Source organism: Pseudorca crassidens, chromosome 13 (assembly GCF_039906515.1).
Source record: "Pseudorca crassidens isolate mPseCra1 chromosome 13, mPseCra1.hap1, whole genome shotgun sequence".
NCBI lineage: Eukaryota > Metazoa > Chordata > Mammalia > Artiodactyla > Delphinidae > Pseudorca > Pseudorca crassidens.
The window spans coordinates 8,557,069-8,580,581 of record NC_090308.1 but is presented as its reverse complement, the minus strand read 5'-3'; the positions used below and the strand labels follow the sequence as shown (position 1 = coordinate 8,580,581).

Sequence of the window (23,513 nt, the reverse complement as noted above, 5' to 3'; positions counted from 1 at the left end):
AAGTCCTAGAAGAATCTTGATTCACTAGATTTAAAAGACACCACCGCAGAGGAAGTCGTTCAGTCAGGTGACCTCTTGACTCTCATGAACAGGGTGGTCGGTCTGATTTGTGTGGAGTCGGGGGTGGATTTACGGAGAAAGTAGATCATGAGTTTCAGGCACCTCACTTGCCTGGTCCCCTGCAAAGGTCCTGTGCCAAGTTTTTAACTCATAATTTTGTATTATTTATCTGGGGGGGCATAAATAAAACTTGGACCTGCCCCTGGGTGTATTTCCAATCTGAAGATGACATTAATCTTGAGCAGTAAGCAATTAGAGCCTTGGCAACATTTAGGTAAGCATTTTATGATTCAAGATGGCGCCTAACTGTAAGGACGCTTCAATGGAAAGAACGAGGGGTTGTGTTCACTGTGCTGAAGATTCTGACTTCAATAGACACTTGATCTCAAAAAGTAAATTTGGGGGCTTCCCTGGTGGTGCAGTGGTTGGGAGTCTGCCTGCTAATGCAGGGGGACACGGGTTCGAGCCCTGGTCCGGGAAGATCCCACATGCCGCGGAGCAACTAAGCCCGTGCGCCACGACTACTGAAGCCTGCGCAACTAGAGCCCATGCTCCCCAACAAGAGAAGCCACCGCAATGAGAAGCCTGCGCACCGCGACGAAGAGTAGCCCCCGCTCGCCTCAACTAGAGAAAGTCCGCATGCAGCAACGAAGACCCAACACAGCCATAAATAAATAAATAGTAAATTTGTGCTGCCAGGCCCAACTTTTCAGAATCCCTTTTTTTAAAGTGGGGCACAATTGGCTCAGCAAGGGCGACTAGACAGACTGCTTCACACTTGGTGGGTGCCTACTAAATGCTTAATGAACGAATGGTAGTAATTGAATGAATAGTAGTAAATAATAGTAAATGGTAGTAAATGAACGAATGGTAGAATACAAAGTATTAGCCCTAGCACGCTTGAAGTCCTTGGATTTTTGTGTTGTTTTAATCATTTCAAAAATATGTGCTTCCCTGGTGGCGCAGTGGTTAAGAATCCTCCTGCCAATGCAGGGGACACGGGTTCAAGCCCTGGTCCGGGAGGATCCCACATGGCATGGAGCAACTAAGCCCGTGTGTCACAACTACTGAGCCTGCCCTCTAGAGCCTGCGAGCCACAGCTACTGAGCCCACGCGCCACAACTACTGAAGCCTGTGCTCGTAGAGCCCATGCTCTGCAACAAGAGAAGCCACCGCAATGAGAAGCCGACACACCCCAACAAAGAGTAGCCCCTGCTCGCCGCAACTAGAGAAAGCCTGCATGCAGCAACGAAGACCCAACACAGACAAAAATAAATAAATAAGGTAAATAAATTAAAAAAAAAAATTTCAGGGCTCCCCTGGTGGCGCAGTGGTTGGGAGTTCACCTGCCGATGCAGAGGACACGGGTTCGTGCCCTGGTCTGGGAGGATCCCACATGCCGCGGAGCGGCTGGGCCCGTGAGCCATGGCCGCTGAGCCGGCGTGTCCGGAGCCTGTGCTCTGCAACGGGAGGGGCCACGACAGTGAGAGGCCCGTGTACCGCAAAAAAAAAAAAAAAAAATTCAAAAATACAAAAATGTTGCAAGAATAATTCAAAGATCTTGTTAGTTCTTGAACAATTTGAGAGTAAGTTGCAGGCATGATTTCCTCTTACCCCTAAAAACTTTACTGCAGATGGTCTACCAACAGGACAGTCTTCTACATAACCACAACGTAGCCATCAAGACCAGGAAATCAACGCTGGAACGTTACAACTACTACCAACTCCATTCAAGCTTCACCATTTGTCCAAATGACATTCCTTAGAGACAAATGATACAATCCAGGATTAGGCACTTCATTTAGATGTCAAATGTCTTTAACCTCCTTCCGTCTGGAATGGTTGATATGTCTTTCCTTGTCTCTCACAACACTGACATTGTGAAGGTTATAGGTCAGTTAATTTGTAGAATGTTCCTCGATTCGTGTGTGTCTGATATGTTCTCATAATTAGATTCAGATTAGGCATTTTGGGTAGGAATTTCACAGAAGTGCTTCATGTTCTTACTGCATCCTATCAGGTGACACATAATCTTCTTTGTCCCATTATCAACGACATTAATTTTTCTGGACAGCTCCTGCCTCAGGTTTGTTTGTACAAACAGCACAGGAGGACGCCAGCCTCATGCAGACAGCAGCCCAGGAAGACACCCGTCCTTCTTTCCTCACATGGCACATGGAGACCTTTATGGTGCGTAGCCGCCTTTAGGAGGCCTGAGCTGGAGCCAGAACTGGAGCTGGAGCCTCTTTTGAGTCTTGTCCTTGGTCTTTGGCCAGCAGAGCTTCAGACCCTTGGGGCTGCAGGCACCAGCATGTTTCTGAAAGTTACACTTCTACTGGCAAGTGAGTTGTTATGCAGCCAGTTCTAGAATGTATGCCACTGGCTCTTCCTTGGAAACTTCCAGTTTTTGGAGAATGCCTAGGAAATGGCTAGACATCAGGCTTTTTCAAAGTCTGCCCATCTTGACAGCCTATCCCTAGTGGTGTGAAACAGCTCCTTCCTAAAAGGCTTTTCATGCACCTGGTGCAGCTGCCCTAGCTAGCTATCTAGCTATCTAGCTATCTATCTAGCTAGCTAGCTCCCTTTAGTCAAGATTCCCACAGCAATCACCACAATGTTTCAGCCAGTGATCTCTGTCATCTGAAGTGAGCTTTGAAGAAGGGGCTTGTGACCAAGGACCATGGGAAGGTATCTGATGATTGCTGACGTTAGCCAGAGAAGGGTTTATCTTGCATTCCAGGCATTTTTAGGATTCCTGCTGTAACATGCTACCATCATGAACCATCCTGCCCAGATCCACCTGGTATAATTCCCTAGTTTTACTGTCAAGGGAATAATCAAGATTGCCCAGTGTAAGACACAGTGAATGGCGAGGAACATTTCTGTATTTCAAAGTTACCACGACTTTCATATTTCTGTATTTCATTTCTGTATTTCATTCATGAAGACTGCGTAACGAAATTTGAGTTACGCAGTCTTTAAACACAGCCATTACAGAGTCAGTATCCAGCACCTTTCCTAGCTCAGATGTACCTCTGAACCGATCTTCAGGTGTTCATGCCACCGTGTGCACTTCTTGTGCTCTACTGATTCCTTCGGCAGGAACACTCAGCCTTCATCTTATCGATTGTGCTTGTGTTCAAATGTGTCCCTTTAGTGACTGTGGCGTTCTGTAATGCAAACTGGCCAGGACCTTGAACGAGCCATTACTATAAACTCCCAAGTAAAGCAAAGAGGCTTATCGTGTGTTTCACAGTAAAGTGAGCAATGTCAGTAAAAAGCCTTAAACTTGCAGTTTTTAGACAAAAGTCCAAGTCTAAACATATTATAATACTGTGTGTATTAAGTGTGACAATTATCCCCCAGGCTGCTGGAACCATTTGTTTACTGTCAGAGAACAAGGACTGATGTCTGGCAAGATAATTTCCCTAAAAACCCACAAGTGCAGCTGAAGTTCTAATCCTGGGTAAAGCAGAGCTAGTAAAATACCTTACCATGGCATGTGCTTGGGCAATACCACCACTCAGGAGAACCGTAGACCAGATCCAAGTCTTCCATTTTTCTTCCCTTGGTAGAGCACGGACAGCCAGTCTGCAGACTTCAGGAAGCAGCTTTTCTGACACCCTCTTAACGCCTCTGGACTCCACACAACCTGCAGTTTGGTGATCAAATGCTTTAGTGTGGATCTCAGGCTGTTGTGTTCTGTCTTCATCTCCTAAGACTCCCACAGCCTGAGCCCTTGAGCTTGGTGTTGCCTACAGTCTCTGTAGCTTTCTCCAATTCTACGCCCTTGCACACATATTTAAATTCTTCTGTGGTAGAAATGAGTTCTCAGCTGCGTTATGTGCTTGTTCATCTCTCACCTCCTCTAGACTGCAAGCCAGTTATAGCAGTTACCATGACTTTCATATTTATTTGTATGCTTGGGACATAAGAAGAGACCCAGAATTATTTGTTGAATGAATGAATGAATGCATGCATGCATGCTTCAGAAGGGCCATTTAACATGTAGATCCTCGTTGGGTGAGACTCCGGGGCGGAGGCTGTGTTCACTTGCTTTGCAAGAGTAGAGGGCACTTCCATCACCTGCTACTGTTTGGTTTCTCAGTTTTGTCAACAGAAGATGTTGTATTGGGGCAACAGTAAAGAGTGACAGGCAGGTTTTCAAAAGGAGCCCTTTATTGGAGCAAAAAAGTAATCTGAGCCAATCACACCCTAAATTACTCTTGCTGGCAATGAAAGGAGTTAAAAGGATGAATCAAAACCATTATACTGAGCAATATTGGCATTCGGTGTCTATTACACTACGTGCTCAGTTCATATTACTACATTTTTGTAGTTAATAACTCAGTTACTTTCAATAGCTGATCTTGTATATTATGGTATATATTAATTTCTCGTATCATATATAATTGTATGTTAATTTCTCACCCCTAAGACACAAATTCTATGAAAGACTTCTAAGTCTAAAAGTATAGGTTAAAGTGGCCGAAAAAAGTGGATTTGTCTCATTTCTTTCCAACTGAATTGGCTGCTCATTTGACTGAATCAAATAATCCAAACAGGTATTTCTGTATCAAGTACGTGTTGCCCATTGCCTAATACACACACTTTTGAATTAGGAAAAAGCAGCTCCACTTAAATTCAAACCATGTAGTTAAACGTAATGCCTTGCAAGTTTCTGGAGGCTCAGTTTACTTAAAACTTATTTGGATGTGTAATGGTTCGTGAAGTTTGCATTTTTGTAGTAATATCCACTGCCACCTCGCCGTGCAACACACGCACGAACACAGCATATTTATAACTTTATATTTGAAAAGAAGACTTAAAAGCGTCTCTTTGCCTGATTAGCAGTGATGAAAACGATCTGTTAATTGATTATGCAAGATCAATCAACAAAAATGAATTGGCTTTTAAGGGGAAACATCCTCTGCATTATATATTTTTTAAACATGCCTTTAATTTTTGTTAATGCCTAGTTGTTCCTGTTCTTAGTTTTTTATGTTTGTTTTTCTTTTTTGTCTTGTCAGACCAAATAATTTTCAAGAAGAGTTAAGTTCAGAGTTGAAGCTTAGGCCCAGTAAGAAAGAACAAGCTATTATTACCATAAAATACAGTCTATTTCCCTAATGCCTACTTGTGAACAGGCTATTTTGTTGAAGTGTTTTCAGAAAGCTCTATTAAAGAATAACCATGTCTTATACTTAACAGATTTTTAGTAACTATCTGTTCAATGAATGACAGACACAAAGAAAGCTGAAGCTGCTATGTGGAAATGATGTTGCTGAAATTTCACTAAGAATTTTTAAAGTTATAGATGATAATAAATGGCCTTAATGTAAATTATTACTTGACTATGAAATTTAGTACCGTCAGTGTAGCTCTGTAAAAGAAATAAAGGGCTAATCGTCACAACTAGGTCCTTTCCTTCTTAAACAGTCAAGGAAAAGGGCAAGAAAGAGAACAAACATCTAGTATCTATATACACCACACACTAACCCAGGAACTTCACAGATCTCAGTTAATCCTTGCAGCACATAAGAAAAATGAGTTTCAGAGAAGCTTGGAAACGCACACAACATCAGACAGAGAAGGAGGGTGGCGGGCTGGGGATTTGGAGCCTTGGAGCCACTGCGTGTCTTGCATTTTTAACTTCCATCAGGTGGTTCTGGTAGCTCTGTGGGGGAATGTGTAGAAAAATGTTTGAAAGTCACTGTTAAGACCAGTTTGCTTCTCGGCTCCTAACCAACCAAGTGGATCTAAGTGAGGCCACTTTGTAAACAGTCCAGTCTGCGTATCAAGGGGCACAACAGAATTCAAAATCTTTTCCAAAACTTTGTACTCCAGGTTGAATACGGTCTGTTGTTCAGGGGAAGCAGAGAATGTTAAGACCCCTGACACCATTATTTTCCCTTCCTAGCAATCCTTTTCTTAAGCCAGCAGCAGGACAAACATCTTCCTGAGAAGTTACAGCACTTACTGACTGACCTCAACTCCTTTTGTGCCAGACAAGACTGAATTCCTAATCAGATAAGACAAGGAAAAAAGAAACTACAGAGCTTAGTACTTAAGGGCACAAACATTGGAATCAGACCACCGTGGGTATAAATCCCAGCACTGACGCCAGATTAATATGTGACTTCAGTCAAATTATTCAATCCCTCTGGCCTTACTTTTCCTTTCTGTAAAATGGGAGGAATAATGGTATCTAAGTCATGGGGATTTTGTAAGCATTAAGAGAAATGCCTGTTAAGCATTTACAATGCCTGGCTTATTGAAAATACTTAATGAGGGACTTCCCTGGTGGTGCAGTGGTTAAGAATCTGCCTGTCAATGCAGGGGACATGGGTTTGAGCCCTGGTCCCGGAAGATCCCACATGCCGTGGAGCAACTAAGCCCGTGTGCCACAACTACTGAGCCTGTGCTCTAGAGCCCATGAGCCACAACTACTGAGCCTGTGCTCTAGAGCCCGCGAGCCACAACTACTGGGCTTGCGTTCCTAGAGTCTGTGCTCGGCAACAAGAGAAGCCACCGCCATGAGAAGCCCGCGCACCGCAACGATGAGTAGCCCCGCTCGCCCGCCACAACTAGAGAAACCCCAATTAAAAAAAGATAATGAATGATAATTTTTATTGATGTGTTCAATAGTTACTAAGTTATATTCTTTCTACATATCTAAATGCAAATGATTTTCAAGGCTGTGAGCTCAGGAAATCTCAAAGGCCTTTAAGGGTTTTGCAACCAGAGGTAATATTTGTGATTCTAATGAGGTAACACAACTCCTAAACAGAATCCTTTTCAAGCTAAGTTCCCATCCAATAGCTAGTGGTGCCTTCAGATGGTCCTTTTTGCTTATCTTTTTAAGCACGATAGGATTTTCCGTGAATCACACTCTGTAGTTATTTAGTAACTTTCACCAAAGAAGCTCAAACCAGCCTCTGTCACCAAAAGAAAAAACCTTGAAACTCAGAGAAGTAATACCACCTGATTGATGGACAGCCAGAAAGCAGGGAAGGCCAGACGTGGCTCTGACCACGATAGGGGAATGTGGTGGAAATGAGATCCTCCTGAGACTTCCAGGGAGTGTTTTGTTCCTCTTGCTTCAGAAAAGGGTAAATGACAGCACCGAGGTAAGAGAGGAATGGAGGCCCGGCCACAGTCGGATGACGGCCTCAGAGGGCTGGCGGCCGCAGAGGGCTGGTTTAGCAAAGGGCGAGGTAAGAATGACAGAAAGACAGGTCTGCAGAGGGAGCTGGCAAGCGCTTGTACACACAGGAACTGACACTCGAGCGGCTTCGAGCTCGCGTCTGCTATGGTTCTCGCAGTTCCCGCCATGTGGCTCGTGAGTGTCAGGGCTTCTGGCAACTCCCTCCAAAAGCGTGAATCAGTTGATTCTTAGCAGCCCCTTTTCGGTGACACAGGCTCTTTCGTTAAAATGTCACCCAACCGACAGACTGCTGAGTGGCCACGGCGGCCCCAGATCGCCCTCGGGTAAGCTCGGCAGCCCCGCACGCCGCAGCCCCCGGACTCGTCAGACCTCTAGGCCGCCGGAAGCGCTCCTCCCCCGGGTTTCGGCTCCGCCTCGCCCCGCGGCGCGCGCGAGCGTGTCCTCAGCCGCGGCCGGCCAATCAGGACGCGCGACCAAAATAGCGCCTTATAAATGCGTGCGGGCCTGAGCCGCCAGCTCACAGCCGCGCGCTCGCAGGTGAGCTGCCAGGCCCGACCACCTGCGGGGAGGGGCGGCGAGAGCCGGGCCCTCGCGCGCCTGCTTCCGCCTGTCGTAGGCGGGGAGGGTGGTCCGCTGCGGCTCGTCATCAGCCGCGGAATCTGCGTTTCTGTGTGAGTGACGCGGCGCTGTCGGGCTCCACTTCAACAGAACTCAGCGCTACACTCCTCTAACTGCTTTCCTGTTTGAAAAGGATGTAAGATAGACATCCTTCCCACCAAGAAATGATCAATTCAGGGAGGCATTTCTTGGGGTCACCTTTCTAGGAGGAGGTGACTTGAGATAGTAGGTGGAAAAACAAAGGCTTTGGCGTCGTGCACACGGGGTTCCAGCCTCTGCTCGCGTCACACACCCGCTCTGTGACACTGAACACATCAACAAACCTCGGCGTGTCGCGTCTTTAAGATGCAGACGACAGTACCTACCCAATAACGTATTTTTGAGGAGCTCCCCTGGAGATCATATTCATCTCTGTCTCGTTTTCTTCCCTCCCTCTCCCTTCCTTCCTTTCATTCTCTCCTTCATTTTCTTTCTTTCCTCCTTCATTCCTCATCTTTCTTCCCTTTTTTAAAATTGAGGTATAACTTTCACATAATACGCTGCACAGATCCTAAGAGAACAGCTGGGTGAACTTTTACACATGTAATCAGCTCCCAGATCAAGATATAGGATATTGAAAATATACCTCATCACCCCAGGTGTCCACCTGCTCCTTCCCAGTTAATACTTATCACCCCAGAGGTAACCAGTATTCTGGCTTCTATTACTGTGTATTAATTTTGCCTGTTCTTAAACTTCATATAATTGCAGCCAAATAGTGTGCCTTCTCCCATCTGGTTTCTTTCACCCAACGTAATATCTGTAAGATTCATCCATGGTATATGCGTACATCAGTAGTTTGTTTACTACTGGGTAGTATCCTATTGTATGAAATATACAACAATTAATTTATCCGTTCCACCATTGACAGGCATTTTGGTTTTCAGTTTTCAGTTATTAGGAATGAAGGTGCTGTGAACATTCATATGGTCTTTTGGTGAGTACATGCACACAATCTTGGGTTTATACAGATGAGTGGACATTTTATGTCATAGGATAAGTATATGTTTAGTTTTAATAGACACTGCTTAGCAGTTTCCCCCCCAAAGTTGAATTGATATATGAAAGTTAGTTACTTCACATCATTGCCAACCGTTGGCATTAACAGTTTTTTTTTTTTTCTTTTTTGCGGTACGTGGGCCCCTCACTGTTGCGGCCTCTCCCGTTGCGGAGCACAGGCTTCGGACGCGCAGGCTCAGCAGCCATGGCTCACGGGCCCAGCCGCTCCGCGGCATGTGGGATCTTCCCGGACCGGGGCACGAACCCGCGTCCCCTGCATCGGCAGGCGGACTCTCAACCACTGCGCCACCAGGGAAGCCCTGGCATTAACAGTTTTTAAAACAATTTCTTGGTATGTACCAAGATCTCCTTGTGGCTTTCATTTGGTTTTCTCTAATGGATAATGATGTTGAGCCCCTTTACTAACTTATTGACCTTTTAGGTTACTTATTTTTGTGAAATGATTGTTCAGATCTTCTATTTTTTAATGGGTTCGTCTGTCTTTTCCCTACAATTTCTGGGAATGTTTTATATTTTCTGGATATAAGTCTTTTATTAGGCACATGTATCATGAATATAGTCTACCAGTCTGTGTCTTGCCTGTTAAGTTTCTTATGGTGTCTTTATTTTATTTTGTTTTTAAAGTGAACATACAATAACATTGAGTTTTTTAAATTAAAAAAAAAATTACAGTGCTACGGGACTTGACACATGTAGGGTGTAACCACCATAATCTGGATTGGGAACAGTTGCATCACACCAGAACTCCCTGTGCTGCCCTTTTGTAGTCATATCCTTGCCCTGCTTGTAACCTCTGGGAACCACTCATCTATTCTTTGTGGCTATAGTTCTGCCTTTTCCAGAATGTTATATAAATAGAATCATATAATGGGTAGCCTTTTGGGTCTGGCTTCTTTCACTCAGTGTCACGCCTGGGAGATTCATCTGTGTTGCTGCAGGTACCACTGTTTTTTCACTGGTTGAAGAAAATTTGGGTTGTTTCCACTTTTTAACAATTATAATTAGTGCTGCTGTAAACATTTGTGTACAGGTTCTTATGTAAAGATACGTTTTCATTTTTCTAGATTAAATACATGCGAGAGGGTTGTTGGGTTATTTATTTATTTATTTATTTATTTATTTATGGCTGCGCTGGGTCTTCGTTGTGACGTGCCGGCTTCTCTCTACTTGCAGGCTGTGGGCTTAGTTGCCCTGCCCTTTCCAGTTATCTTTTTCTTATTGATTTCTGAATTCCATTATGGTCATAGGACATATTTTATATGATTTTACTTCTTTTAAATTCATCAAAGTTTGTTTTATGACCTGGATATGGTCTCTTTTGATGAATGTTCTTCAGGAAAAATGTATCTGGTGAAATAGTCTAGAAATATCAATCAGGTTATTTGGTTAATGGTGTTTTTCAGTTCTGTATCCTTGCTAATTCTCTATTTGTTCTAGTGATTACTGAGAGAGGAGTGTTGAACTCTCCACCTGTAATTGTGGATTTGTCCGTTTCTCCTTTCAGTGTTATCACTTTTTGCTGCAGGCATCTTGAAGCTCTGTTGTTAGGTGCATACACGTTTAGAATGGCTGTGTTATCATGGTGACCCTTTTTATCATTTGTAAGAACAGTGAAGGGTCTGAGGTTTTACCCTCCTTGCAAACTAACAAGCTATCCTGCCACAGTTTTATGGGTACTGACAGAAGACACAGGCTCCCAGGTCAATGTCACAGGACTTTATTGGCCACTAAAGCAGTAGCCACAGTTTCAGCATGTGCACTACTGCCTTGAGCCCCATTTCCCACTGGATGATGCAAAGGGGACCAGATGGCACCTGTACATGCAGTGGGTTGCATCACAGCAGAGGATCCCTGAGATTAGAGCACCCAAATCTCATAATGGGCAGCAGACTTTCCTGACCTTTGATCCAAAGGGAGACATTATCCTTATTCTACTAGAATGAAAACAAACCAGCCCCTTGCTAAGGAGGGAAGGGCCATTTCTATTTCCAGCGCTGCTGACTGTATAACATCCTTGAAAAGATACTCCAGATCCAAGACAGTCATTGCCTCTGCTCACAAGATGTTGACAATGTTAGAGCCTTTGGAGAATTGTCTTTCGACAAAATGTCCCTCTTTATCCCTGGTAATTTTTCTTGCTCTGAAGTCCACTTTGTGATATCAACCTAACCACGCCAGCTTTCTCTTGGTTAGTATTTAAACAGTACATTTCCTTTCATCCTTTTATTATTTAAGACAGGGTGTGTGTCTGTGTTGTTTTGTTTTGTTTTATAGACAGCATATAGTTTGGTCTTGTTTTTTAATCCACTTTGAAAATCTCTTATCTTTTTATTGATGTGTTTAGACCAGGGGCCAGCAAACTATGCCTGTGGGTCAAATCTTGCCAGTTGCCTGTTTTTGTAAATAAAGTTTTATTGAGACACAGCCATGTTCATTTGATTAAATCTTTTCTATGGTTGCTTTTCCCCTACAAAAGCAGAGCTGAGTAGTTATAACAGACTATATAGCTGAGAAGTCCTTAAATATTTACTATTTGGCACTTGATAGAAAAAGTTTGCTGACCTGTGGTTTTGATCATTTGCATTTAATTGTGTAGTTATTGATATGTCTGGATTTAGGTTGTTTTAACATTTTGTTATTTCTTTTCTGTTTGTTCTCTCTGTTTTTCTTTCCTTTATTTCCCCTTTCTGCCTTGTTTTAGATTATTTGAATATTTTTTAGTATTCCATTTTAATTTTCTATTGAGTTTTAAAATTATATCTCTTTGTATATGTTTTTAGTGATTGCTCTAGGGATTATAATGTACATACTTAATATTTCACAGTCTAATTAGAACTAATATTTTATCACTTTAAGTAGAATATAGAAATGTTATTACTATATAGATTACTCTCCCTCATTTATGTTGGAATATCTGTTTATTTAGTTCTTCTTTAATTTCTCTCCCAGAAATGTTTTACAGTTTTCAGCATAGAGATTGGGCACATTTTGTTGTTGTTGTTGTTAGAATTATTCTTAGGTATTTATATTTTCGATACTATTATAAATAGTGTTTAAATATTTTTCATTTTCAATTTTTTTGTTGTATATAGAAATATGATTGATTTTTGTATATTGACCTTATAGCCAGTGACTTTGATGAATTTATTTATCTATCTATCTATTTATTTATTTTTGGCTGCATTGGGTCTTCGTCTCTGTTGCATTGGGCTTTCTCTAGTTGCAATGAGCGGGGGCTACTCTTCACTGTGGTGCGTGGGCTTCTTATTGTGGTGGCTTCTCTTGTTGTGGAGCATGGGCTCTAGGCATGTGGGCTTCAGTAGTTGTGGCATGTGGGCCTAGTTGCTCCACGTCATGTGGGATCTTCCCGGACCAGGGCTTGAACCTATGTCCCCTGCATTGGCAGGCAGATTCTCAACCACTGAGCCACCAGGGAAGCCCTAAGTTTATTTTTAATTCTAATAATTTGTTCATTTTCTTCTATATAATCCTGTCATCTACAAATAAATATAGTTTTACTTGTTGCTGTCCAGTTTTTAAACCTTTTATTTCTTTTTCTGGCCTTGTTGCACTGTTTAGGACCTCCAGTACAATGTTGAATAGATGGGGTAATAGTGGACACTCATTCAAGGGACTTGGAAAGACAAGGGAGATTCCTCTTCACAGTGTTCTTTTAAATTCAGCACTGTTTTGTTTGGCATGGTCTGACATGGACCGTTGGAGAGACCGAGAGTAGCTTATTTATTTCCAGAGGCATCAATTTAGTCTTGTGTAGGTTCCAGGGAGACAAGAAGTAGATAGATGTCCCTAACCTACATATTCCTGTGTTCAAATTAGGTACAGACACTTCTTTGGTCAGACCACTAAAAAAGAAAAAAAAAAAGTGCTCTTTTCTCTGGTGCGGTGCAGACCTGCCCATGATTCAAGGCTTAGTGAGCTGAGCATGAGCTGGATTTCAGCTTCTCTGTCCCCTTGGCTGGGCCTCTGTACAGTGCACACATTTCTACATTGTTTGGAGAGGAAGTCAGGCCAGAAGACTGGAGAACACAGTCAACCTCCTGTGGGAAGGTGGGTCCCAGCTCATCAGCAGCAGCACTGAAAATAGATGGCCTATCTTTTGATGATTCCCAGGGATTCTGACCCCAACTCACTGATCTGTATCTCTGAGATGCAAGTGACATTACATACCTTACATTGCTTGTGAAATAATTTCAAATCCCAGTATTAGGAAAGAGGAGTGAGGGATTGTCATCACTCATGTCTTGTGTTTCTTTGGTGTCCTCTTGCCTTCATACTGTTATCTCCCACCTGCCCCTTTCTCCCAGTTAGGTCATACATCCATCATCTTAGTCCGTGTGAGAAGAATTTGTATGTACAGGGTCAGCTGCGTTCATAGAAGGCCAAGGGGGCAGCAACCTGGGTTTGGAGGGTGAAATTTGAGAAGCTCTTACTCCCCTCTGCAGAAAGCCTGTCTACCCTCTTCTGCTCTAATCTGATACAATCCACCTGGGGGCATGCATACCTTCATCTGTTTTCATTTTGTTTTGTTGGCTTTTATTAATATTTGTTTGGGGTTTGTTGTTGTTGTTGTTAAGGGTGTTTAAGAACTTTCTATTATAAAATGTAAATGACCCTAGAAGGAAAAACACATTAAGTCATTACCAGCTATTAGCACCATTCTGTGACTCCATTAAAACTTTATTATGGGGACTTCCCTGGTGGTCCAGTGGTTAACAATCTGCCTTCCAATTCAGGGGGCATGGGTTTGATCCCTGGTCGGGGAACTAAGATCCTGCATGCCGCAGGGCAACTAAGCCCGCGCGCCACAATTACTGAGGCCAAGCACCACAACTAGAGAGAAGCCCGAGTGCCACAACGAAAGGTCCCACATGCCACGACTAAGACCCGATGCAGCCATAAATTAAAAAAAAAAAAAAATTATTGTGTACTTATCACTTAGCTTTTTTTTTATTTAAAATATTTAATTTTATTTTTGGCTGCACTGGGTCTTTGTTGCTGCACACAGGCTTTCTCTAGTTGTGGCGGGCGGGGGCTACTCTTTGTTTTGTTGCAGTGAGCGGGCTTCTCCTTGTGGTGGCTTCTCTTGTTGTAGAACATGAGCTTTAGGCACACGGGCTTCAGTAGCTGTGGCGTGTGGGCTCAGAAGTTGTGGCTCGCATGCTCAGTAGTTGTGGCTCGTGGGCTTAGTTGCTCTGTGGCATGTGGGGTCTTCCTGGACCAGGGATCAAACCCGTGTCCCCTGCATTGGCAGGCGGATTCCTATCCACTGCACCACCAGGGAAGTCCCCACTTAGCTTTCTAATGACCCAGCATAGTTAAGCCTTGTTAGTGAGAGCAAATGGAGAGGAATGAAGAACAAGGAGCACTGAAAGGGAAGTTTTCTTCATCTACAGATGAGGTTGTATATACTAAACTGTCTTTTCCAGCTCCAGCATCAAGGACTCTCAGCGTTATCTGCAGAACAGTGAGAGGAAAAATACGTGAGAATCTAAGAAGGGATGTAACCAAATGTGAGGTGACCTGGTACCGTTGGGGTCCACCCACCACACCTTGTGCTCAGGAAAGGGAGACATGCTTCTTGGGGCTCCTTCCCATCTGCAGTGCTCTCCTTCTCACTGGTCCCAGAGATCCACCCCCCACCCAGCCCCTTAGGAATTTTCCAGCCTTTGCCTCTATTTAAAGCCATGACAGAATGAGCCAGCATGGGGGAGCAGGGTTCATGTCGATGACAGTACCTGTCATGAGAATTAAAGACCCTTCTCCATGCTTTGCAGCACCCCGACCAAGTGCAAGTCCTGCATCTTCACATCATTTTGTGGATTCTATCTTCTCTCACACTAGGCTATGAGCCTCTCAAGAGTACATGCTGTCTCTCTTACCCATCTTTTAAAAATCTCTAGCTCTTTGTACGTGGTAAGTGCTCAACTGGTGTTCAGTGAATGAACGAATGGGAAGAGCTAGGGGATGTATCAGATTTCTCCAGGTTTATATGTCAGCACTGTCTTCGATTCTTTCCTCATTTGAACCCTTCACACCCAATGAGGCACTAAAGTCCAATGCTTCTTAATTCACAATGTCTGTTTTTGTGGCTGGCTCCCTAAGTGCTTTCTCTCCTGGGGAGTAGGCTACAGCCTAGCTTCCTCATCACCAGTTCTCCCTTCCTTATCCATCCTGCAGATACATCTTTCTAAAGTACAATTTCAACTTATCACTGGGCTGCTCAGTATCATTTGTTTGACTCACTATCACTTTTAAGATAAAATACAAATTAATCAGCTCACTCTTTGTTATCCTACCATCCATCTGTCCATCAATAAGTGTGTTTCAGTTTCTGCTCCAGCCTTTGGGGAGAAGGAGCTCCATCTAGAAGTCTCTGCTCCAGCCACATGAGTTTCATCATTGTCCTGCCTTCAATCATTTACGCAAACTATCCCTACTGGTCCCAACTATAGATCTTCCTTGACTTACAATGGGGTTACACTCTGAGAAACCCATTGTAAATGGAAAATATCGTTAAGTCAAAAATGCATTTAATATAGCCGACGTAGTAAACACCATAGCTTAGCCTCACCCACCTTAAACATGCTCTGAACACTTACATTAGCCCACAGTTGGGCAAAATCATCTAACACAAAGCTTATCTTATATAAAGTGTTGAGATATCTCATGTGATTTATTGAATACTGTACTGAAAGTGAAAAACAATGCTTGTCTGGGTACAGAGTGGTTATAAGGTATTGGTTTGTTGACTGTCGTCACACATTCAGTAGAAATCGTACTTCAGATTTGGAATTTGGATCTTTTCCTGGACCAGGGAAATGCGGGACCATCGTCTCTCGTGATGCTGGGCAGTGACAGCGAGTGCTGAATGTGTTTCACTTTTGCAACATCATAAAGTGGAAAAATTGTAAGTCAAACCACTGTAAGTTGGGGACCGTCTGTACTTGCATCTTTCTGGTACTTGATGAGCCCGCCTCCCCCAGAGAAGCCTCTTGGGGCAATACAGCCTGCCTCAAACTTTCTGTTCAGTGGCGTCTGGTCGCCAAACTGAGTGTAGAATGGGGTCCAGTCAATGTTGACATGGCTTTACAACGTGCCAACAACCACGGACCATCCCAGGCAGGAACAGGGAACGTGGAGCAGTGCCTGGGGTGGGAGCTGGGGTGGGGTCAGGGCCTTAGAGTGGCAGACTTGGTGGCAGCTTTTATTCAAGGGCTGACGCAGGCTTCCTATTCTATCATTAAAACACCTGTGCAGCGGTTGATTGTTTTTGCAGAAATCTGCAACTAGAGCGTCTCTGCTTAGATTCTGATCTTAGATTCTGAGCCCCTTGAGAGCTCTGATCTCTCTCTAAGTGCTTTTAAATTCAGTATGAAAGAGACTACAGAACGTTTCCTGGGAACAAGTGTTGAAAGCGGGGAGGAGCATGGAAAGCCGAGGCCCTGGTGGCCTAAGGTAACCCACCCCCTCCTTTGCGGCTCTGTGCCTAGGGCCCACCTGTGTGTAGCGCTGGAGAGAAACCAGCCTGCTCTGCGCATACGTGCTCCTGGGCACACTTTCTTTCTGGGTTATGTCTTTAGTAATTTGTTATCAAGAAAAAAGACTCCCAACAAAGTCATGTTGCTTGCACAATCCTAAAGGTGATAAATTACCCAAGATGCTCATAGACAAGGGTGGGTCCACCTGAGGTCACGTAAAACCAGGGTGGATTGACCTAAGGTCAAAATTGAACAGGACCTGTTGGGAACTGTTGACTTCCCACCACGGCATGCAGTGTAAGTATCATGAAGCAGGAACAAACAGCTTCCTTTTCTTATTGCAAAAATAATACACAATTGTAAAAAACAAAAATTGAGAAAATACAGACAAGCGAAAATTTAAAAAATCATCCATAATTGTATTATATTTTAGCTACATCTTTTAAGTCTTTTTTGCTCCTTCCTTCCCTCTCTGCTTTCCTCCCTTCCTCCCTCCCTCCCTTCCTTCCTCCCTTCCTTCCTTCCTTCCTCTCTCTCTCTTTCCCTCCTTCCTTTATACCTTTGCAATGGGAGGCATTTAACCACTTTCTCTGCTTAGGAATTTCATGAACTAGATATTTTCAGTGTCTGTGCTCCCCACCGCTCACCTTCATCCCCCTCCTCTCCTGGGGCATATTCTCCTCTCATCTTTTCATACCCTAGGACAGTTTAAGATGGGGTTATCCTCATGGGTAGGATCAGAGACTAAGCCGAGCCTCAGTGTGAAGCTGCACCTTGCCGATGGCCTAACGCCCCTGGGTGTTAACTCTGCTGCTGCTCGGACTACCGCTCCCTCACACCTCTCTCCAGACGTTGAACAGGTGACCGACCATACTGGATGCTCTAATATGATGGTAGCGGTGTTTAGGGGCAGGGCACGGGACAATCAGCAGAAAGATTTTTACTTTTCTTAAATTGAGGTTTATCACACAAACAATAAAGTGCCTGAAGAACACTCATCTTAAGTGCACAACTCAAAACAGTTTTACTTTTGTGGACACCAACATGCTGACATCCCAGCTCAAGACAGAAAATATTTCCAGCACCCTGGAACTTTCCCTTATGTTCCTTCCCAGTCAATATCCATTCTCCCTGCACCCCTGCCTCCCACACATGAAGGTAAACACCATTTTCATTTCTTTTAATGTGCACTTTTTATATCTGGCTCCTTTTGTTCAAAATGATGTCCGGGAGGGACTTCCCTGATGGCGCAGTGGTTAAGAGTCCGCCTGCCAGTGCAGGGGACATGGGTTCAAGTCCTGGTACAGGAAGATCCCACATGCCACGGAGCCACTAAGCCGGTGCATCACAACTACTGAGCCTGCGCTCTAGAGCCCGTGAGCCACAACTACTGAGCCCGTGTGCCACAACTACTGAAGCCCGCACGCCTAGAGTCCATGCTCCGCAACAAGAGAAGCCACCGCAATGAGAAGCCCGTGCACCGGCACAAAGAACAGCCCCCGCTCGCCGAAACTAGAGAAAGCCCGTGCACAGCAACGAAGACCCAACACAGCCAAACATAAATAAATATTTAAAATGTGTTAAAAAAAAATGATGTCTGTGAGATTCATCCATATTATTAGTTAATATTTTGAAAACATTATTTTATCAACTTCTTATTTTACCAAAAATGGAACCCTCTTGTGCCCGTTGTTTACAACTGCTATTTTCATTTAATATATTGGCAAGAGTTTCCCGTTATTAGCATTCTTCTACTATCGATTTTTTAAATCTGGATAGTGTTCTATATTACGTACATGCCATAATTTATTTGACCAGCCCTCAATTGTTCAACATGACATAATTTCCTTTTAAATAAGTTAGACTACAATTCATTGAACATTCTTGCAATTAAATCTTTGTGCACATCCTAATTATTCCTTTAGGATGAACTCTCAGAAGTAGAATCACTAGGTCCGAGGTCATACACATTTTTAAAACTTTCTCGTCCAGAAAGATTGTACTAATTCTATATTAGCAGCAGCAGTGAATGATGGTATGATATCTCTGCTTCCTCAAGTCTCTACCATGACTGGGCATTATATTTTGAATATTTGCCAATGTGATAGGTGAAATGTCTCTTTAGAAAATAATAGGAAAATTTTAAAAAATGTATCTTGCTTTAATTTGCATTTCTTCAATTACAAATATGGCTGATTCCTTTTTTATATATTTAATCACTTCTATCTTTAGGCTTCTGGTGTTTGTGTCAGGCCGGGTTCAGCTGGAGATAACAAATAGCACTCTTCCTGTTTTAAGGAGGAAGAGCTTTGACAAAGGGAATCCGCTTCTGCCAGGGTCGCTGGAAGAGCTGAAGGGGCAGGACCCTCGTGGGGCTTCCAAGAATGGCTCTGAGAACAGCGCCCCGGAAGCGGCGCCTCTGGTGAGCTGCTGCTTTTGCCCCAGTCAGCTTCACTCTAGATGTGGGGCAGCTGCTGCCACAGTGGTTGAACCTGAGCCCTGTTTGGTCTGCTAGAACTTTACCAGCAAAAACTAATGCCCTGTGCCCTGCTCCCAAGACACACAACGCTATGAACTAAACTGGAACCTCTGCTAATTCTACCACCAGAACAAACAGACAAACCACAACCAAGTGAAAACAACCTAAATACAAAATACCTAGAAATGTTAGGTTAAATGTAACAAATATCCTTTTCAAAACCTATCTGAGGTCAGAAAACGATCAAGGAAATTTCCAGGGGTCACAAATGGAAAGGGGGCTGGAAATGGGAGTTGTAAGCAAATGCTGAAGCTACTGCCATGGGGGGAGTATTTGCCAATCTGGTAACCTAGATGCTTGGATTGGCCCCGTGAGCTTGGTAAACAATGTCTTGGGGGCCCATGCAAGTAGGGAGACAAAAAAGAGAACTCCACATAGTTCCAAGACCCTCAAAGGGCTACGTCCTCTGGGAAAGGGCTGAATAGAAGAAAAAAAAAATCTGACTTTTAGCAAAGAGAAATAATAAGGAAATTTGTCTTTGCCGTTGCTCTGAGTGGGGGGAAAAAATAGCTTCCAAGACCTTGTAACAACACATCTCCACTTGTATGGGTTTGGAGTTTGAGGTTTGAATCAACACTGAGGTTTTTCTTGTTGTTTTTTTTTTTGGTGGTACACGGGCCTCTCACTGCTGTGGCCTCTTCCGTTAAGGAGCACAGGCTCTGGACGCTCAGGCCCAGCGGGCATGGCTCACGGGCCCAGCTGCTCCGCGGCACGTGGGATCTTCCTGGTCCAGGGCACAAACCCGTGTCCCCTGCATCGGCAGGCGGATTCTCAACCACTGCGCCACCAGGGAAGCCCCAACACTGAGTTTTTTATAGTGGAAAACTGGAAACAAAGGAAATGTCATCATCGGGAGAATGGATAAAGAAATTATCTATTCATTAAATAGCAATGAAAATGAACGAGCTGGCGCTATGGTGGTCGACGTGGAGAGATCTCACAGTGTTGAGTGGCAAACGTGAGTTGCGGAAGTGGACATACAGTAAACCAGTGCCAGTCTTAGACTGGGGCAAGTTGGGCCCCTGTCCTGGGTCCTCCTGTCTAGGTGTCCCTGCACTTTGGAGGGACTCCTCCACCCCGCCTCTCCGGTGCCTGGGCCCAGATGTCTGGGTACGGCGTTCTGAGCTGAGGCAGAGACCATGGACTTGCCCTCTCCCACAACCTGCTGCACAGCATGTAAGGTTGACCAGAAGCCCGGAGGCGCTCTGGCCTGTGCCTCCTTGGGACTGAGGGCAGGTGGTCCCTGCTGGCTGAACTTCATAGAGCAAGACTGGGCTGCCAGCAGGGAGCTGACACACAATTTTGGGCAACTCAAGGACCCTGCAAAAAATATTTGCCCAGGACCCTGCACATCTTGGGGCAGCCCTGCAGTAACGCATTCAGATGGGGCTTTAAAATGTACAAAATAATACCTAACTAGTGTTTAGTAGTATGTACACGCTTAGTAAAGGAACATGGAAATGAGGACACTCAATTCAATACAGGAGTTGCTTCCTGAAGGGAGAGAGGAGAATTAGGGTTACACTGGGAACTATTTGAAATGTTTTATTTCTTAAAAGTTGGTGGTGGGGAGTAAAAGGTATTGATTGTATGCCTTTTTACATCTTTCCATATGTTTGAAATATTTCATTTAAAAAAAAAAGGAAGAAAGAAAGAAAAGAAAAGAAGTCACTTGAGCCCCTCCCTGCTCTGGTAGGGGCTGGCGGGTGTGTGGGTGGACTTCAGTGGTGGCAGCCACACTCTTGGAGGGGTCGTGCATCCTAGTCTCTACCTTTTCCCCTGAGAAGACACCCCTCCTCTGCACTTTCCCTCTGTCTTAGCGGTTTAGTGTGTAAACAGATTCTTGTGTGACTCACCAGTGCTTTTGCTAATCCCTTCACCAGCAAATACTTGTTAAACACTTAAATCTTGCAAATGGAAAGGAAATTCCACAGTAAAGTTAAGTGTAAAAGTCATCCAGAATCCTGCATCTTGGACAAGACTGGTGAACAAATAGTTCTATAATGAAACTTAATATATTAAATTTAATCATAGGAAACTTATTGCTTGGATATGAATCTTAAATATTTAAATGTAGGAGTTTTCACTTGGTGATTGTTTCCAGTCTCCTGTGATACTGATACGTGGACAGGGAAGAAACCTCTTAAGATAAATAAACCACACTGGGAAATGGGCCCCTTGCTAAGTTCCCTTCTGGAAGTGACGCCTCCCTATACTGCAAACATTTTCTCCTCTGTGTGGTTTCAGTTCCAAGCCAAACCAGTTCTGCAGCATGCTTTTGTACCTTTCCAGAATCGCTTGCCAGGGCTTTAAAACCCCATTGCGTCTTTCATTACTTAAAAGCCTCTTTTGAAAGCCTTTGAGTGAATCATCAAATTAACATCTAAAAAGACTCAGCAGCAATTGAGCCCAGGAAGGCTGGGGGCTTCTAACCAAACACACCATAACAGACCTTCGTAAGAGCAGTTGGACTTGGGAAGGGGCTTTGCAGGTGGAAAAGGGCAGCTGCTGGGAGGTGGAAGCACCCAGGCAGGGGGCAGTAGGACCCCTGGCCTGAGCCCCTAACTCCCGACTCCCTCCCCCTGCCAGTCCCCTGCCTTCCCCCATGTTCTCACGACTGCTGATCAGTGGGCAACCCTCCCTCTCCTTTGTATTTAAGGCTTTCTCTGGCTCTGCTCTAAGCAGGCATCAGCAAAGGTTTAACAAAAGAATGAGGGCTTATTTTAGCTACTTTCACTTCTCTAAATTTTTCATGGTTTCAGTTAGGTGTAAAATATTCTTCAATTTATATTTTCGATTCTGTTTCTTACTTGTTCTATACAATGTTAGTAGGTAGATATTTTCTTTTTAATGAAAAAGAAGAGATTGATCTTAGGATTCAAACTCAAAATATTTGATGAATCAGGATTCAGTTTAGATTTCAAGAACACTGCTGTGAGGTTTTCTACTTTTTTGGTTTGCCCTAGATTTTTCTTTATCTCTTTTGTCTCCTATATCTTTCCCGCTCTGTGGACCTCTTTGAGAAGAGGGCTATGAGGACTGAAGAAAGGCATTTATCATTAGCCTCATTTCTGATCATTGAGTTTCTTGCGTACTTAACCCTAAAGAAAAATCTGAGCGTACCGCTACCTTTAGAAATTCAGGTAACCCGGTGGGAGGGAGAAGAGTAAATCATGTTTCTCCTTTCCCTAACCTTCTTATGTATCATGGTTTCTAATGCTCATGCCAAAAATTGTAGCTTGCAATTTAGAAGTGGAGGCGTTGGAGAGGGAGGGGCGCGTCTCTCGTGGAGGCTCTAGCAGGTAGATAGCTGTCTCTCTGTGTGTGCATTTTTTTTTTTTTTAATTTTTGGCTGTGTTGGGTCTTTGTTGCTGCGCGGGCTTTCTCTAGTTGTGGTGAGTGGGGGCTACTCTTCGTTGTGGTGCGTGAGCTTCTCATTGCGGTGGTTTCTCTTGTTGCGGAGCATGGACTCTAGGCGTGTGGGCTTCAGTAGTTGTGGCTCGCGGGCTCTAGAGCACAGGCTCAGTAGTTGTGGCGCACGGGCTTAGTTGCTCTGCGGCATGTGGGATCTTCCTGTACCAGGGCTCGAACCCGTGTCCCCTGCATTGGCAGGCGGATTCTTAACCACTGAGCCACCAGGGAAGTCCTCTGTGTGTGCATTTTGTCAAGAATGGCTGCTTTCTAAAGACACACTTCAGGTCAAGCGGCTTGGAGACTGGACTTGGAAATATGAGAGACGTTTCGAAGGCAAAAATGCACTGCTTACATGGTGTGCTGAGTGTCTTCACTGGACAGATGGGAGTCTTAGAAGCAATATGGAGCGCTGATTCCTGCGGTTGAATGTGCCAAGGCAGTGGGGTGAGCTCCCTTTCTGGGTGTACATCTGGTGGCCTGGGCCCAGGAAAGAGGGTCTGCTCCTATCTTAAGTCGTCCTTGAGACTCAGATACATTAGGAATCTCCCTCTAGAACTGCGTCGTTCTGATTAAGGGAGTGAGATGGATGTTGGGAGGCTGCCCAACAACAAGTCTACTTGCATGCATTCTAGTATTTTTCTGTGGCGTGTGATACAGCCTCCTACCTTCAGTTGTTGTGTGGTGACACAGCACCTGGGAGGGGTGTGTGCCCTCAGTGGACAGTGGTGGGGCTGAGCTCCTGGCCGCTATCACTTCCAGGCTAGCTCTCCTGTCTCCGCTGCTGGGATACACGGTTAGCGCCACCGGTCACTTAGTGCCGCCTTTCACCAGCCGCAATCCCCGCTGCCTTGGGGACTGGCCCCAAGGAAATTTTAGTCGCAGCCCCTTGGACTGCGGGAGGGAAGGCTGGCATTTTACAGACACTGCCAGCCGGCGACAGGCCTCCCGGGCTTTGGGAGGGCGGGGGCTGTCTCCGAGGAGAGGAGGCAGGACAAGGGCTCTCCCGGGCCGCACTCTAGTCAGGCTCCTCTGAGCACCTTTTCAAGGAGGCCCGGGCTCTGGGGAGCCTTACATCAGCCCCACCAGAACCCCACCCTCAATATCTGACCACCCCTGAAATCTGACCAAGTTCCTCGTCCCTCGACCCCAGGTGATG

At 44.5% G+C, this 23,513-nt stretch overlaps 2 long non-coding RNA genes across 4 annotated transcripts in view; one reads left to right on the top strand and one right to left on the bottom strand.

Moving 5' to 3' along the window:
- LOC137204389 (uncharacterized) overlaps nt 1-7,598 on the bottom strand; it is a 28,923-nt gene extending 21,325 nt beyond the window's left edge. The window contains exons 1-2 of the long non-coding RNA XR_010933595.1: nt 7,094-7,598; nt 3,555-3,712 (exon numbers count right to left, since the gene is read on the bottom strand). This is a non-coding gene — a long non-coding RNA (uncharacterized lncRNA). The remainder of the gene's footprint in view (nt 1-3,554; nt 3,713-7,093) is intronic.
- Nucleotides 7,599-7,744: 146 nt separating this feature from the next.
- On the top strand, nt 7,745-18,610 carry LOC137204388 (uncharacterized). 3 transcript variants are annotated; one of them, XR_010933594.1, is made up of 4 exons: nt 7,745-7,899; nt 8,773-8,822; nt 9,064-9,236; nt 14,701-18,609. It is a non-coding gene; the product is annotated as an uncharacterized lncRNA (long non-coding RNA). The 3 variants fall into 3 exon arrangements; XR_010933593.1 differs by having other exon boundaries at nt 8,773-9,236; nt 14,701-18,610; XR_010933592.1 differs by having other exon boundaries at nt 7,745-9,236; nt 14,701-14,839; nt 15,741-18,155.
- Nucleotides 18,611-23,513: the final 4,903 nt, after the last annotated feature.